Here is a 14,810-nt window from a genome sequence, read left to right as displayed (position 1 = left end):
TCAAGTTTCCAAGTGCATTTTTTCAAAATGGCATTACTTACACAATGGGTTACATTTGCTTTTGCACATTGTTTGTGCAATAAACATAAGCCAAGCAAATCCTACACCCTACTTCACATATTAGCTCTTATATCTACACCATTGCCTCAAAAGGAATCAAATTCCAAATCCCTCCTCACACAATGGTGTCTTCAACAGAGTTGGAGTCCTAAAGTACTTACAACAACGCTGCTTCTTTTCTGCATAACATTTTCATCCAAGTTGAAGTCAACACATGTTCAACAGACACTGAAATCAAATGTGGATCATGTCCTTATGGAAACCTCTGCAGTGATCAACTTCCACCTCTACCACCACCACCTCCGCTTCCGCAGCCACTACCACTCCCGGAGTATTCTTCCCATTAAATTGTATTCCACCACCGCCAAGGTTCATTTATGTGCCCGCCCGGTGTGGCAGGGGATGAGTACTATTAACTCTGCTTCTCAAAACAGAGCCGTGGGGCTTCTGGTTTTGGCTGCTTAAGGAGCACTCTCAATCACAGTGATATTAATTTAGGTGATTTCATGAAGCCAAGCCAAGCTTTTCCATTATACAAATTGTTCAAATGCTTAACTCAGAAATAGATAGATGAATTCGTAGCTATTTTAGCATAGCTCAAGGAAGAACCTGCAGGGTATCAGTATTTGGATTTTTAACCTTTGTTGTATAAAAGTAATAAAACCAATCGGCTTTGAGATTTGATTTGATGGGGTCAAGCTATTATAGTGATCTTAGTGCATTAGTTATCCAAATCTAATTGTCTGTTTTTGATTTATGTATGTTTATGATCAGTATTCAGTACTCTACACTGGCACCAAAGACTATTGAATTGCTAGCTGGCTGGACTTTGGAGTTTGGATTATTCAGAATCAGAGTTTCTCCATGCCAAATAATGGGATCATTAGATTTGGCACCCCCATCATTAGAAATGCCACCCCACTTACGGAAACTCAGTTTCCGAAATATTTCGGAAATAAGGTTTCCGAAGCAGTTTTTTACTCAAAAGTGTGGTTTTTTAATCAAAAGTGTGGTGTTAGATGTATTTTGAACTAAAAATCACGAATTAATTTCGGAATCTAAGATTCCGAAATAATTCGGAACTTGAAAATCCGAAAATTGGGGGTGTGAAATCTAATGGTTGGGGTGGCAAATCTAGCTCTCCAAATAATGGTCCACATGCTGTCTTGCTGATGTTAATCTCTGAAACTAATATCTAATTTGGTTGAGAAACCAAAAATCCAGTAACACTGATGAAAATGCTTTGTACCGCTTAGAATTTTGTTTTGTTGTAAAAAGGTATAGATTTTTAATTGTTTCGTTTATTTCCCTTTCTGTAATTACTGCAATTTCCTAACAGAAAGTTATTGTATTTTGATAGGGTGAATGTAGTGTAATTAAGCACATAGCAACAATTTGGCACCTATTTTCTTCTAAGATTAAAGTTGATGAGTATAGGAATGATTTTACGCTAGTTTGGAGTAGTTGCCAGTTGGACTCGAACGGCCACAAGTTCACAAGAGAGATGCCTCCAAGACTTGGCAGGAAGCTAAGAGCAGAATTATTGTTTGGAATCCTGTTCTATTTTTCAACATTTTCATTTTCAAAGGAAAAAACATATTTGAAAGGTATTGAAAGTAACCATTCTGTTCTATTTAATTGGTTACAATTGTACATGGGTACTTTACAATTTATAGGCTAATGCCAAAAATGAATTACTAAATCTGTCCTAATAAATAGAAATTTTTTTAAACTAATAAAATAGAAATTAGATTTTTCTATAGCAACCAAATTTGTCCAAAGCTTTTTACGGCAACCAATATGCTCCAATCAGAAAATATTTCAAGCTATATCTCAGTCTAGCTTATAGTGTAATTTTTAGCCTTTTAGTCTTGGATCAAAATCAAAGACAAAATTCTCAATTTCTTATCTAAACTAAGATGGCATCATTGTATTCTGATTTCTGGCATGACTTAGTCATTTAAATCCTACCTCAATTAAACTCACACTACTTCCAAACCAGTTTTGAAATTGACAATCACATTTTACTCACACCAGTGTTGGTGTCAGCAACACTAAAAAGAGAAGATCGATTCAGTAAATAAAAATGAGAATTGTCTATAACCATTTGGTTCCAATCATTCAACAAATTTTTGAACTGGAATACAAAACCAATAATTTGTGAAAACTAACTTAATAGTACATTTTATTAGCATCGTCCAACTCTATACATTTCAAACCAATTATGTCAAAATAATATACAAAGAGGTGACTAAAAGTAGAACAAAAAAAGTTAAAAATCCTTCTTGAATCAGATGGACTCAATCCCTTATCCCAATTAATCCAAAAAGTGAAAATAAAATGTGAAACAGTAAACTCAGATTCCTTTCTAACTTAGGTAAATCCAATTCTTCACTCCAATTTACAGAATTCCTTCTTGGCTTCTTCATCATGCTATATATATAAGTGCACACCTGTGTATTGATATACATTTACTTCTCTCAAAAGTAACCATTACAGTGAAATAATAGATAAACAAGAGAAAGAGAACAGCAAAGAGGTGCAGAAATACAAAGGAAAGGAACCAATATAAACAACAGAAGCAGAGTGGTTCACGCAGCAGTAAGGAGAGGAAAACAGCCAGCAGAAAAAGGAGTTGGAAAGCCTCCACAAGTCTAACAGCAAAGCCAACGACTGTAGTGGGTATCCCTCTTACTTAATTTACTCTCTTAGACTCGTATTTTATGACAAAAAAACCCGCATGAAATGTTTTCGGATTAGTGTCTTTCGTTGGGCTTTCTTGGATTACCATTTTGTATATCTGTTTTCTTGCTTGGTCTACTGGTCTTTGTTTCCTCTTTTTTATCTGATGGGCCCTTTTTTGTTCGAATCATGGCTTAGTTCAGTTCATTTTGGTACCATATATGGATATGATGGCTTTAATTATCAAAATGTGAGTACCAATTCTCAAACTAATTATTTGCTTAAGAAAATCTAAAAAATATATTTTCGTCAATAATTCATCATAAAATGCTATGATCAAATCATTTTTGCCAATGAAAAATCAAAATTTTGTAGTATAGTATTGCATAAAAGACTAGGATATATTTCATATTCAAAGACTAGAATTTCTAATGCTACTGCTATTTTATTTTTTTTATTTTTTTTGGATCTTTGTAACAAATATTTTTCACGAGTCCTTATGTTTTTTTTTGCCAATGAAAAATCAAAATTTTGTTGTTCTCTGTATTACCTTCCAGTGATATTGTTCCATATATCATTACGAGTCCTTATGTTTTATTTGAACTCGAATCCTTATGTTATTCCATTGATGCTGCAGCTGCATTCTTTATAGCTCTCCGAAAAAAACTTTACATGTTGTCTTTTCTTTTTTCATCTTCAGATCACATCCATGCCTCCTCCACCTCACCAGTCTTCCTATCGGCTAGGACACAACACTGGACACATGCAGCAGGAGAAGGACGGGACACCCATGTGGTTTCCCGTCCTCGTTGTTTTTGTGGTAGCTGTGTCAATCTCGCTCGTGATATGCTCAACTTGGTGTCGCAACCGACGACCCCGGATGGCTGACACCGGCTCCGCCATTGCTACTGACATCGGTGCTGCCGCTGTTGCTGGTGCCGGCACCGCCGGTGCTGCTGGTGCTGCTGGAGCTATAAATTTGTCTTAGCATTTTCTTTTGATTTTATGTATTTGTACTTTATGTCAAAATACACCTTTTCTTTTATTGATAATGTATGAATTGAGGAAGATCCAATAAGTCTAGATTCAATATTGTTAGATGACTAATATTCATTGTTAACTATTATTTCTTACTTAAATAAAAAATTATGCATTCATTGTATTAACAATTATTTTAATCATAAAATGTGAACTAATGCAAAATTGAAAGTAACATTATTTTGCTTACATAAAAAAAAATTCATTGTATTTGTGATGCGTGTGACTATGTTGTTTGCACGTACGACAACCTTATATGAGAAAAAGAAGAAATTCTATTTTGATATGTACCAGAATCGAACTCACTACGTGGAAGAAGAAAGAAGCTGTTCCTTCACTTATTCACAAAATTGCCACCAAAGGGTTCAACTGAAAACGTGGAAAACAACAATTTTTTCGTTTTCAAAATTTGACATATTTCCGGAAACATTTTCAGTGGCTGGCTGCGCCGCCACCTCACCTCATCGCCGCTCCTTCGTTCCGTGATTAACCTCCACTCAGGCTGTCGCGCCACCTGACCGACACCGTATTGACGCCCATTTCGTATTCTCAAGGTTTTGATTAGGAACAGTATTACCAGCTTCCATTCTGTAACATCGTCGTTTGTGTGTGAAATCCTCCCTGCTGCAATTTTAAAATCGGTTGGAGCAGTTCCAGTTCTTAAGATTTTGCTTTTCATCTATTTGGGAGGTATATTTTTAAACTTAATTCTTATATAAATTTTCTGAAAAAATAATTTCCATAAGAGATGCTTACATGTCTTCATTATCTTTAGTTGTTATAACATGATGCTCATCTGTCCTGATGATATGTGTTAAAAATGACACTGAGGTATTTGTTTTAACATTAGACAGTAACATGGATTCTGAGGTAGGCCCTAGATGGCATTTTATGTGTGAGGTTTTAACTTGGTTCAGGTTCAAATTTTTTAAAATAGTTTATTCAATAGGTAAGCTATTCAATTTTATTCACAATTACAACCACATTAGCATTTGTTGTGCAAAATTACCAAATAGAGAACCTCTTCTGATCAATGATATGACTATTGTGTGTCTCCCAATGTTTTTCTTTTTGTCCATGTCTGCCCGTTGTTTGAGAGCTTTGTAACCAAGCATATGTTTAGAAATTTGATTTGATAGATTTTAGTGGGGGAGAAGTGACTTTAGCTCATTCCCTTTGATCAGGGATCTCTGAAGATGATAAATGTGAAAGAGGTTATTGAAGGTTTAATCATTGATTCTCTCTTTGGATTGGGCTTGCAGTTGCAGGGCTTGAGACTGGATCATGTCATCGTTTGGGTTCCTTCTCCTATACTGCAGTAGTTGCGTATCGAGTAGAAGGAACAAGATAAGGTGAAGAAGAAATATTTCTGACTATGCTTTTTTTTCATCCATTTCTTCCCAAGTTATCATCTTGATTCATTTCACTTTTGATTTTGTATTTTTATTTCAATTTTGTGTTATGATCTGAATAGGTTGTAAAGAAATATTGGTTTTGGCTTAACTATCCCTATTTTCGTTCTTGATCGATTTTGGATTTGATGTCTTAATAAGACGTGGTCATTGATTGCAAGACTCACAAGGTGGTTGTTAAGGCAGAGAGACTCCGACGATTACCACCTTTTTCTTCTTTTTATTTTGGCTAAAAAGCACTTTTGGCCCCTGATGTTTCAAGTTTGTGCAAATTCTGCCCCTACTTTATTTTTGTCGATGTTTCTACCCCTCATGTTTTCAAACAGTGCACCGTCTACCCCTCTGTCAGTCAGACGATAAAAAACTAACGGAATAAGCTGATTTGACTTTTTTTTTACATATTTTTTTGACCTGCCACGTGGAAATTACAAGTAAAATTTGAAAAAGGCGGCATGGGAGATTCAAACTCAAGACATGTAAGTAGCAAAACATGCATTTAACCAGTTCAATTACATACATAATTGATATATACATCAAGCAAATTTAATTTATATCATTTCCTTGATCATCATCAACTTCATATACTCCTCTTCATCTCTCCCCAATCCACTCAGGAACCTCTCCTGAGAAAGCCTTACTAACGGAGGGGTAGACGGTGCACTGCTTAAAAACATGAGGGGTAGAAACGTCGACAAAAATATAGTAGGGGTAGAATTTGCACAAACTTGAAACATCAGAGGCCAAAAATACTTTTTAGCCTTTTATTTTTCTTTTGACTGATTGTTTTTGTCCCTAAGTGTTTTAGATTTCTGGTGGTAATGCTTTCTCGGATGCGGGTACAAGGATAAAGAAGAAGTGGCAGATCATAGCTTCTGCAGTTAAGTTGTTGTGAAAGAAGCTATGGCTCTAAGGAAATAAATCTGAGAAACACTGCAATGTTTTGTTGTTCTTGGTAAGAATGTTAGTTTAATTGACTATATTAGTTTAATTTTTCTCTTTAAGAATGTTAACCTGACATGCCTTATTACTTGATTGGTTTATATAGATAGAGGAGATATATAATAAAAAATGTTAAAGAAATTATAAGGTTAATTATTTATGCTCTTATGTTATTGATACTACGCCTTTTAGACTGCAGTTTATATATGGTATGAGTTTTTCTTCTAAATAATGCCAATTATGTAAACTGGAGTTCAATTTCTCTTTGTTTTGCCATTTTAGACTGCATTTTTGTTTACTTTTTACTGCTGTTTTTGGTTTTAGACCGCTTTTCACTAATTTGGCTGCGATTTTTGTGAGGATTTCCATGATAATGGTGAGTTGGACTCAATGGCTTTTTAGTATTCTTCTTGGTTTTTTCTTTAATATTCCTGGTGAATTGGTATTGACATAATTTCTCAATAACTATGTTTATTTCTGTATTTTACCATTTATGCAAGACATGTGTGTTCACTTGAATGTTTAATAAATCATGTTATGATTTTTTACTTGAGCTGTGTTGTGTACCTGTTGGATTTGTATCTAGTGTTTCTTTAAAATAGTTTTAGTCATTTCCTTGCTTTGTTTTATTCCCCTCGGCGTCATTTTTTTACCATAAAAAATCCTATGTATATGTATTTCAAGGTTTTTATTAATAGTTGTAATTCCCTATGGTAGGTGCAGGTTAGTGCTCAAGAAACATAATGTTCCTTTGCTGATGCAGGCCTCTCAATGCTAAAGATATAAGAGAATCAACCACAATGACCTCAGATTTTGATTTTACCAAAGATGGAGAGCTTCCTGTAATGACATTAGATTATGGAGAGCTAATGAATTCTTTAAGATTGTTTTTAATTGAAGGCAAAATGCTCAGTTTTTAGAAATTCTAAGAGCAGTGTCCTGTACTTCTATAGTATTTTTTCCCACATTTTAATATATCCATAATTGATTCCTTTTGATATATTCTTTACATAATAAAAGTCATATGAACCTGGTATACAAGTGGTCTTGGAAAGATTTGCAAAAGCTTCTTTGATGGCTGCTATAGATTACAGTCTCCAATTCCATTTATTTGTAGTTTTTAATAGTCTATTATGGGTTTGTATTTTAAATATGTGAATTCTTTAGGGTACTTTGTTTATCGAATACAACCAGTAACTATATGTTGCTGTTGTTGACATCTTGCTCAACTCTACAGTTACCAAAAGAAAACATGTTATTGCAAATTATGCAAGAGGAAGAGTACAAATTCCCACACACTAACAATAAAGCAAGAGTTATTTTTTGGTTTTGGTTTATTGTTGCTTTCCACTAATCTATGACCCATGAGACTTTCCTTACAGTTTGTGATTGGATTGAAGTTGTATTGGTAACAACCCTTTATTGCTTGATGCATGGGAACTGCTAATAATATAAAAAAATCTAAGCTTGAGATCTAGCTATATGTCTTTTTGTTTCTGATTTTAATGAGATGATATATGATTGTTGCTGTGAAATTCTCTGTTAGTGGTTATGTTCAATTGTGCAGGACAAAAATTAAAAAAGAAGGGATTCAACGACAGCTTATATGGAAAAAGGTTTCCAAGGCAGATGCTAAGAGCTCTGATACCAAATGATATGATTTGGGAACACAAAGGATCGTCTTGAAAACTGGGGACAAAAGATAGGAACTTGACCCTAACCGCGACCTGCCGGTAGAACCAAAGTTATCAAAGATAAAAGGGGAACTTGACCCTAACCGCGACCTGCCGGTAGAACCAAAGTTATCAAGTTTAGTTCTTAACCCAAGAACAAATGGGAAGCTCTCACAATATGAGAAAACAACCTCTGCTCTTTGGATTCCTTCGGGTATAAATCTCACTTCCCTTTCAATTGTATGTCTTCTATGTATTTAAATCCTACATTTCTTTTCTGTTACGTCCCTTAAGGTGTTGTGATTGTTATTGGCCAAGGAAGAAGAAATGATACATGGATAAATTGCTTTACTCTCTCATTTGTTAGGTTTTTTTATTTTATTTTCATATGGTTGCGCCAATAACATCTAAGACATTATAGTTTTGTTTTTTTTAAGAAGTTGATCTCTCTAATTGAAGGTATGAAAAACAATAGAAATGGGAGGTTTGAATAGCGTTTTCAGATAAAACTTTTCCCACTTGAGATTTTAACAAATCTCTCAAACAAAGAATGCAAAGTGCTAAGATAAGAGTTGAGGAAAGCACACAAGGATTTTATCCTGCTTCACTTGATAAATCCCTTAAGCTAATCCAGTCCACCTGTTAAGGTGATTTCTTCCTTCTTAGAATGAAGGCAATCCACTATTCAGAGTTTGTTACAACTGCACTAGCAACATGCTCAGTGACTAACAATACAATGAACTAGTAAACACTAAGATTCACTCTCTTAGTCTTCTCAAGGATCTGACCAACCTTGGTCACTTAAAGAAAAACAAACTAACTGTTTGAATGTTTGGGTTTACAATGAAATGCTTCTCAGAAAGCTAAGGTAAACACAATGAGATCGGTTCGAAGAAAGATTGCTAAGAGAATATTTTAATATTGCTTGAGCTTGAACAAGGTTTCTTCGGCGGCATCTTTCATCTTCAGCCTCTTTATATACTCCAAGGATTAGGGTTGTATCCGTTGCATGGATTGCTACCGTTGGAGGGCAAATCTGTAACTTTTAGATTCTGTTGTGGCTGAACGTCTTAGGTAAGGTCGTCAGGATAGTACAATTGCTTTTGTACTTTGATAGCGACTTGACCTTTATCCTAGTTGACTTCTGATCAGAGCGACGGTCATGTTGGAACTTGTGAAGCTTGGTGATCAGAGTCAGAGGGAAGCTTGGATCCTCTGACCTTCGTAACTTCTGCTTCTGGACCTCAGAGTAGAAAGTACTTGGTATTCAGAGCCAGCTTACTCTTGGACTTCAGAGTCTTAACTTCTCAGCTTCTGGACCTTCAGAACTTCTGGTCTTCAGAACTTCAAGTGATCTAAATCCATATGTTCCGTGCTAGAACATAGAGAGGGAAGGTAGTACCTAAAGCATGAGGAAAATGGTGTGAATGTTTAGAGAGAGAAGCTCTAACCGCTTAGAGAGAGAAAGTATAACTGAATTTCAATCTTGTTATTTCTCAAATGAGCTAAGAGTCCCTTACAATTGGTATTTCCCTCCTATTTATAGAGGTGGAGTTGGGCTTTGGCGCCTTTATCCTGTCCAAATGGGCCAGTTGGGCCCCGGGAAGGGAGGCCCAAGGTTCTGACGCGTTCCCAGCCCGAGGCTGGGTCTCTTGGGCGAGGGACCCCGGGGTCCCGCCCAGTCCACAAGTCCTCAAGACACCGAGCTCGAAGCATGAGAGCTAAGTGTGTCTTTAAGCAAGAAACAAGGTGAGAGCCCTAAGGATGCCGACTAAAACTTAAAAACTTAAAATCTGGAAATAAAAAACAATGGCCAACATGGCATGATAAATAAAGCCTTTTGCAATCGACACCTTAGACCTTCAGCTGCGCCTTCTTCTTTTGGGCCTACCCAATCCACAAGTAGGCTTGTGGCGACGACTTTTTGTCCGCCCGCCTCAGCATAGTTATGCACGTGCCTCGAATCGTGATACTTTGTCGCGTGTTGTTTCCATCCCACGCGTCGTGCCTTGAATTGACGCCAGGGTCAGTAAATCCACAGAATCTCAACCGCTAATCTTGACGTGTCCTTTCCGGTCGCGTCACAACTTTGGCAATTTTGAATTTCCATCAATTAGTAGCAACCGTTGCGGATTTCATTTAATGCGGTACCCCCCTTGTTCTAAAATCTATGCCACGTCTCCTGAGGTAATCATTCCACCTTTGCAATGATGGGGCACGATTTCCCAATCGTTTCTTATCATAACTTTTAAATTCAACTTCTTTCTCTCACTTGTCACTTTTGAAACCCTCCACAATCTCGCAAAGTTACCCAAGCTGTTACTCCAGCATCTTCTCCTTTTCCGTCCCAGTCCCTTTTTGTAAAAGATGACTCCTAAACGCCGCACCAAAAGATCCTCTCGACTCCAAAGCCCCGCTCAAACATTCCGCGCCCCGGCCATTCCACCTCTTGCTGGGGGGGCTCCCCCTTAATGAAAATGAAAAGGGTGCCTTCTGGCACAAAATCATTTCCACCCTTCCTTCGCCTGCTACCAGGGAACCCGTTCTGAAAGCCATCTGCCAACCCTCTGAGTTGTCCACCGACAAATCCATCACTGAGCTGGTCCGCCGAGTCGGAGGGTTATGCCGTGAAAAATCCCTCGAAGATGTCCTTATCACCAGCCGGGGCTTGAGCAGCCGTCGCCACTAGAAGTGTCGCACACTCGAACAAGGCGCAGAAGAGCCCCACTTCTTCTATGTTTATGAGTATTTCTTTCTCGACCTGGGGATCAAACTACCCTTCTCCCCCTTTCTTTGCCAGGTTTTGAGAGAGATCAATGAAGCCCCAAGCCAACTTCATTTGAACGCCTGGGCCTTCATCCGATGCTACGAGATTCTATGTGATGCCATCAATCTTGAAGCCAAAACCCCCCCCATTTCTTTTACTTCTACGGCGTGTAGCCAAGATCCTTGAAAGACGAGACTCCCGGGTGGGTCTACCTGAAGTCCCGAACGGGTCGGCAACGTCTCCAACCTTATAAGAGCAATATCAAGATGAGGCCCGGGCGCCGATATTTTCGCATAATTGTGCACCCCTCCTATCCTGAAGCTTTCACACACCGGGATGGAACTGCCTCATTTCCTTTTTATTGGACCGAGGATCCCTGCGACGTTTCTCCGCCATCCGATGCATCACTAAATAATGAAGACAAAGCCATCCTCGGCTTCCTCTCCGAGTTCCCCATCCTCGAATGCTCCCATTTGCTCGAAGCCGCCAGTGAAAACACACTCCATACCCTCTTAGAAGGGATTGACTTTACTGTGGCCGCGCTACAGCGCGCCTTAACTGCCGATTCGCTCGAGTTTCCTCCTGTTTTCAATACCCAGGTGAGCAAGAGGAAACGCGTCGTCGTCGATTCTGACGCCGAAGCCGCCGTTCTCCCGTCGAAGAAGGTCAAAAAATCTTCTTCAATTGACCCTGCTCCAGGTGCCGCTGGGTCTGATGAGGCTACAACGGGTGTCGCCCAGATGACCCGGGTTTATATGATGTTTTTATGGTTTTTCCTTGTAGGTTTTGAGTCTTTTTCTTGTGTCTCATGTAGTGTTTCATGCATTCTCATGCATTTTTATTCTTTTCTTTAGTCTTTATTTTGTTTTGGTAATTTAGTAGTTTTATAGGTAGTTTTCTTGCATTTTAAGTAAAGTTTAGGACTTGCATGGTTTTGTTGTGTTTTATGAAGGACCTCTTGTGCTAATGAGCTCTTGGAGCTTCTAGAATCTTCCTTGACTTCTTGGTTAGGTTTGGAGAGCAGAAACTGAAGGAGAAAGAAGGCCAAGAAGCATGGAATTGATGAAGAACTTAAAGAGGATTGAAAAGAGAAGTTTCAGAAGCCAAAAAGTCCTTTTCAGGCGAGCTTAAGCGCCTAGGCGCTGGGAATGGGCGCCTAGGCGCCAATTAGCTCTAGAAAGCATGTTTTGGGCATGCAATTGGCGCTCAGGCGCTCTGAATTGGCACCTGAGCGTCCGGAACAGCCCAGACTCGTGATTTTGCCTATAAATAGGATTCTAGTCATTTTCTTTTGTAATTTTGGATATTTTTTGATACTTTGTAAAATTCAGAGGTAGAGGATCATCTAGGAGAGTGAAAGATGGCTTCCAAGCTTGTAATTCAGGTTCTTAGCCTTGCCATGCTTGGCTAATCTCTCTTCTTATGCTTTGGTTTTCATGTAAGACTTTTCATATTTGAGTAATAATCTTAAGTTCTTTCCCACATGATCTTCTTCTTTCCTTGAATCCCATATTCTGAATTTCAATCTAAGCTTGTATGCATGCTTGCTTTTTGCTTTTCTATAATCAGAACGGAAGTTTGTTATAGATTAGAGAACCGATTTGGGATTACCCCTTCTATACTTGCTACTAGGAATAGAGGAAGAGCTGGGGTTTGATGGCCTGAAATTGCATGATCTAAAACCTCATATAAATGACTAAGTACACAAGGAATTGGGCTTAGCTTTTAGTATGAGAGAATTGCTTATGTGAGGAATCAATAAGTGAGTAACTAGGCTATATCATCAAGGAGAGATCCATGAGAACATGTGCATAGAATGATGTGCTTAAATTGACTAGTTGAACAAGAACCCAAAGCATGTTATTTTCTGAATTGTCTTTCTATTTTTCCTTTTCCTTATTACTACTTCAACATATCTCTTATTCAATAAAACCAACCTTCAAACTCAAAGCTTAAACTGAATCTATTCACTCACAATCCCTGTGGTTCGATATTTAAAACCGGGTGGATTCCGTACACTTGCGGATTTACCAACACGCCCCATTACTCACAATTGACGATCTGGTTTCCGGATCCAATGATGATACCGTTGCACGTCCCCCCCCCCCCTCGAAGAGGTCCTAGAAATCCAAAAAGGTTAACCCTGATCCAGTGGGGAAACCTGGGGTCGAGACTTCCTCGCCTCAGAAATTGAAAAAGAAGAAAAAGAAGGGTAAGAAACCTCCAGCTGGCGAAGTATCTACCCTACACCTGGTGGGCGAAGAGACTTTGAAGCCCTTGGGTGGTGCTGAGTCCTCACCTTGTCCAGAGGGGGTTTCCGCCAGTCAACAACTATTGACCCGGGGATATAAGGATATTTTTGTGGGTCTTTTATTTTATTTTTAATTTTATTTTTGAGTTTTAATTAGTTTTTATGATATTTTTAAGTAATTTTCGGATTTTTAATTATTTAGGATTTTATGAGTTTTTTTATGATTTGGTAGATTTTAGTAGTTTTTATCTTATCATTAATTAGTACTTTTACAATTATAGATTTAGTTAGGATTTAGGTTGTTTATTTTTTTATTATTATCTTTCTAGTATTTTATTTTGAATTTATTTTGTTATTTTTATTTTATTTAGGATTTTTTCAGAATAAAAGGGAAAGAGAAATTCAAGTAAAGAGAGCTGATTTAGTGCTGATGGTCCATGAAAATTACGGTGCACCTGCAAGGAATCAAGGGCTGCAGATTCATACCGCAACACGTGGCGCAATCACAACAGAGGTCCACTATAAACCATGGGTCACGTAACACTTGATTTCACACTTTAAGTTCTGCACCAGTTGTGTGCTGACACATGGCAGAAGCATTAGATGCCTTTTTGGCTTATTTGAGAGGAAGATCACATGATTGAATGGAAACGGAAAAACGGAACGGAACCTGATTGGAATTGGAAAGATAATTTATATTATTATAATATATAATATATTAGGTTTTGGTTAGTTTATCAACATCTTAGAACATAGGTTAAATCGTCGTAGATGAGTTTATTAAATTCATATGAACATTGTTAGAATGAAGGCATAAGCCGAATAGGTGAAACAGAACCCAAGTACTATCTTTCTCATCTGATTTCTTAAACTATTTGATTTTCGCTTTTACTTTTTGTGAGTGATTGCTACAATCTTTAAAATCCTTAAAATTGGTTTTTATTTTCATAATTTGAATATTAAGAGTTAAGAGAATTAGTATTGAATCACAATCCTTGAGGGATTGATAATTTATTACTACGGGCAACTTTGTACACTTGCAAAGGAGATATCAACAACCTCCTGAAAATTCTCCTCAAACGATTCCTTCCTCTGGTCAAGTCGGGGCGGACCCAGCTGGAGTGTCTTTCGCCCAACCGGCGAGCCCTCAGGACGAAGGTGAAAACCTTCAAGCGTCGCCAGTCTTTTGCCCCTCCAGTCCTGAAAACAATCATGCTATTACTGGCGATCAAACGCCTTCCACCATCGACTTCATGTTGTCCAACGCCTTCCTTGGTAACATAAGGGCAGCTGAGATTCCTATCCTTGACATCGCAGCGCAGGAAGCCCTCAACCACCTCTTGCGAGCGGGGTGTCTCTTCGCCCAATTATCCCATGACTCAGCTTCTTCCGCAGAACTGGAGAAGCTTCAACAAGAGGCTGAAGGTTACCGCGCAGCCACGCAGGAGGCTCACAATGAATGGGACAAGTTGCTGACCCATGTGGTAGCTCAAACGAGGAAACTGACCAACATAGGCATTGAAATGAACTACCACGAGGAGGACCTGGCTGCTTGCAAGGAAATGACGGATGAATTGGAGTTGGATTGGTATGAACTTCAGCAAGAGGTGAAGGCAAAAACGGAGACAATCAACGCCGGCAAGGCCACTTGCATCGTCCAAGGCAAGGAGATCGCGTTCCTTCAAAGTGAGTTGGGAGCGACGAACGAGGCCCTGGCTGATGTGAGGTTGCAACTTGAGGCAGAGAATCAGGCCCTCGCGGATATGGACTCCAAGATTAAAACCTCTCAAGCCAGGTTGGTAGCCGACGTTGCTGCTGAGGTCTTGGAAGGACGTGGCCGCGACTTCTTTCTCACCAAGGCTCAGGTTCAACATCTCTATCAAGGAATTAACCTTGATGGAATGGGAACTTTCAAGAAGATTACCTCGCATGGGCTTGTTGGCCTCGACGATCCTCCGGGTTTCACTGCCGAGCATTTCGCCGCTGCT

General features: G+C 38.5%; 1 long non-coding RNA gene across 5 annotated transcripts; it reads left to right on the top strand.

Moving 5' to 3' along the window:
* Positions 1-4,095: 4,095 nt before the first annotated feature.
* On the top strand, positions 4,096-13,663 carry LOC130733750 (uncharacterized). 5 transcript variants are annotated; one of them, XR_009017582.1, is made up of 5 exons: positions 4,096-4,470; positions 5,043-5,132; positions 5,255-6,144; positions 6,849-8,018; positions 13,194-13,663. It is a non-coding gene; the product is annotated as an uncharacterized LOC130733750 (long non-coding RNA). The 5 variants fall into 5 exon arrangements; XR_009017585.1 differs by lacking the exon at positions 13,194-13,663 and having other exon boundaries at positions 4,102-4,470; positions 5,255-5,362; positions 5,990-6,144; positions 6,849-12,053; XR_009017581.1 differs by lacking the exon at positions 13,194-13,663 and having other exon boundaries at positions 4,109-4,470; positions 5,255-5,362; positions 5,998-6,144; positions 6,849-12,053.
* The last annotated feature ends 1,147 nt before the right edge of the window (positions 13,664-14,810 follow it).

The sequence above is a fragment of the Lotus japonicus genome, chromosome 1 (genome assembly GCF_012489685.1).
Source record: "Lotus japonicus ecotype B-129 chromosome 1, LjGifu_v1.2".
NCBI lineage: Eukaryota > Viridiplantae > Streptophyta > Magnoliopsida > Fabales > Fabaceae > Lotus > Lotus japonicus.
Note: the sequence above shows the minus strand (reverse complement) of the source record. Positions and strands in the feature narration are given on the sequence as shown.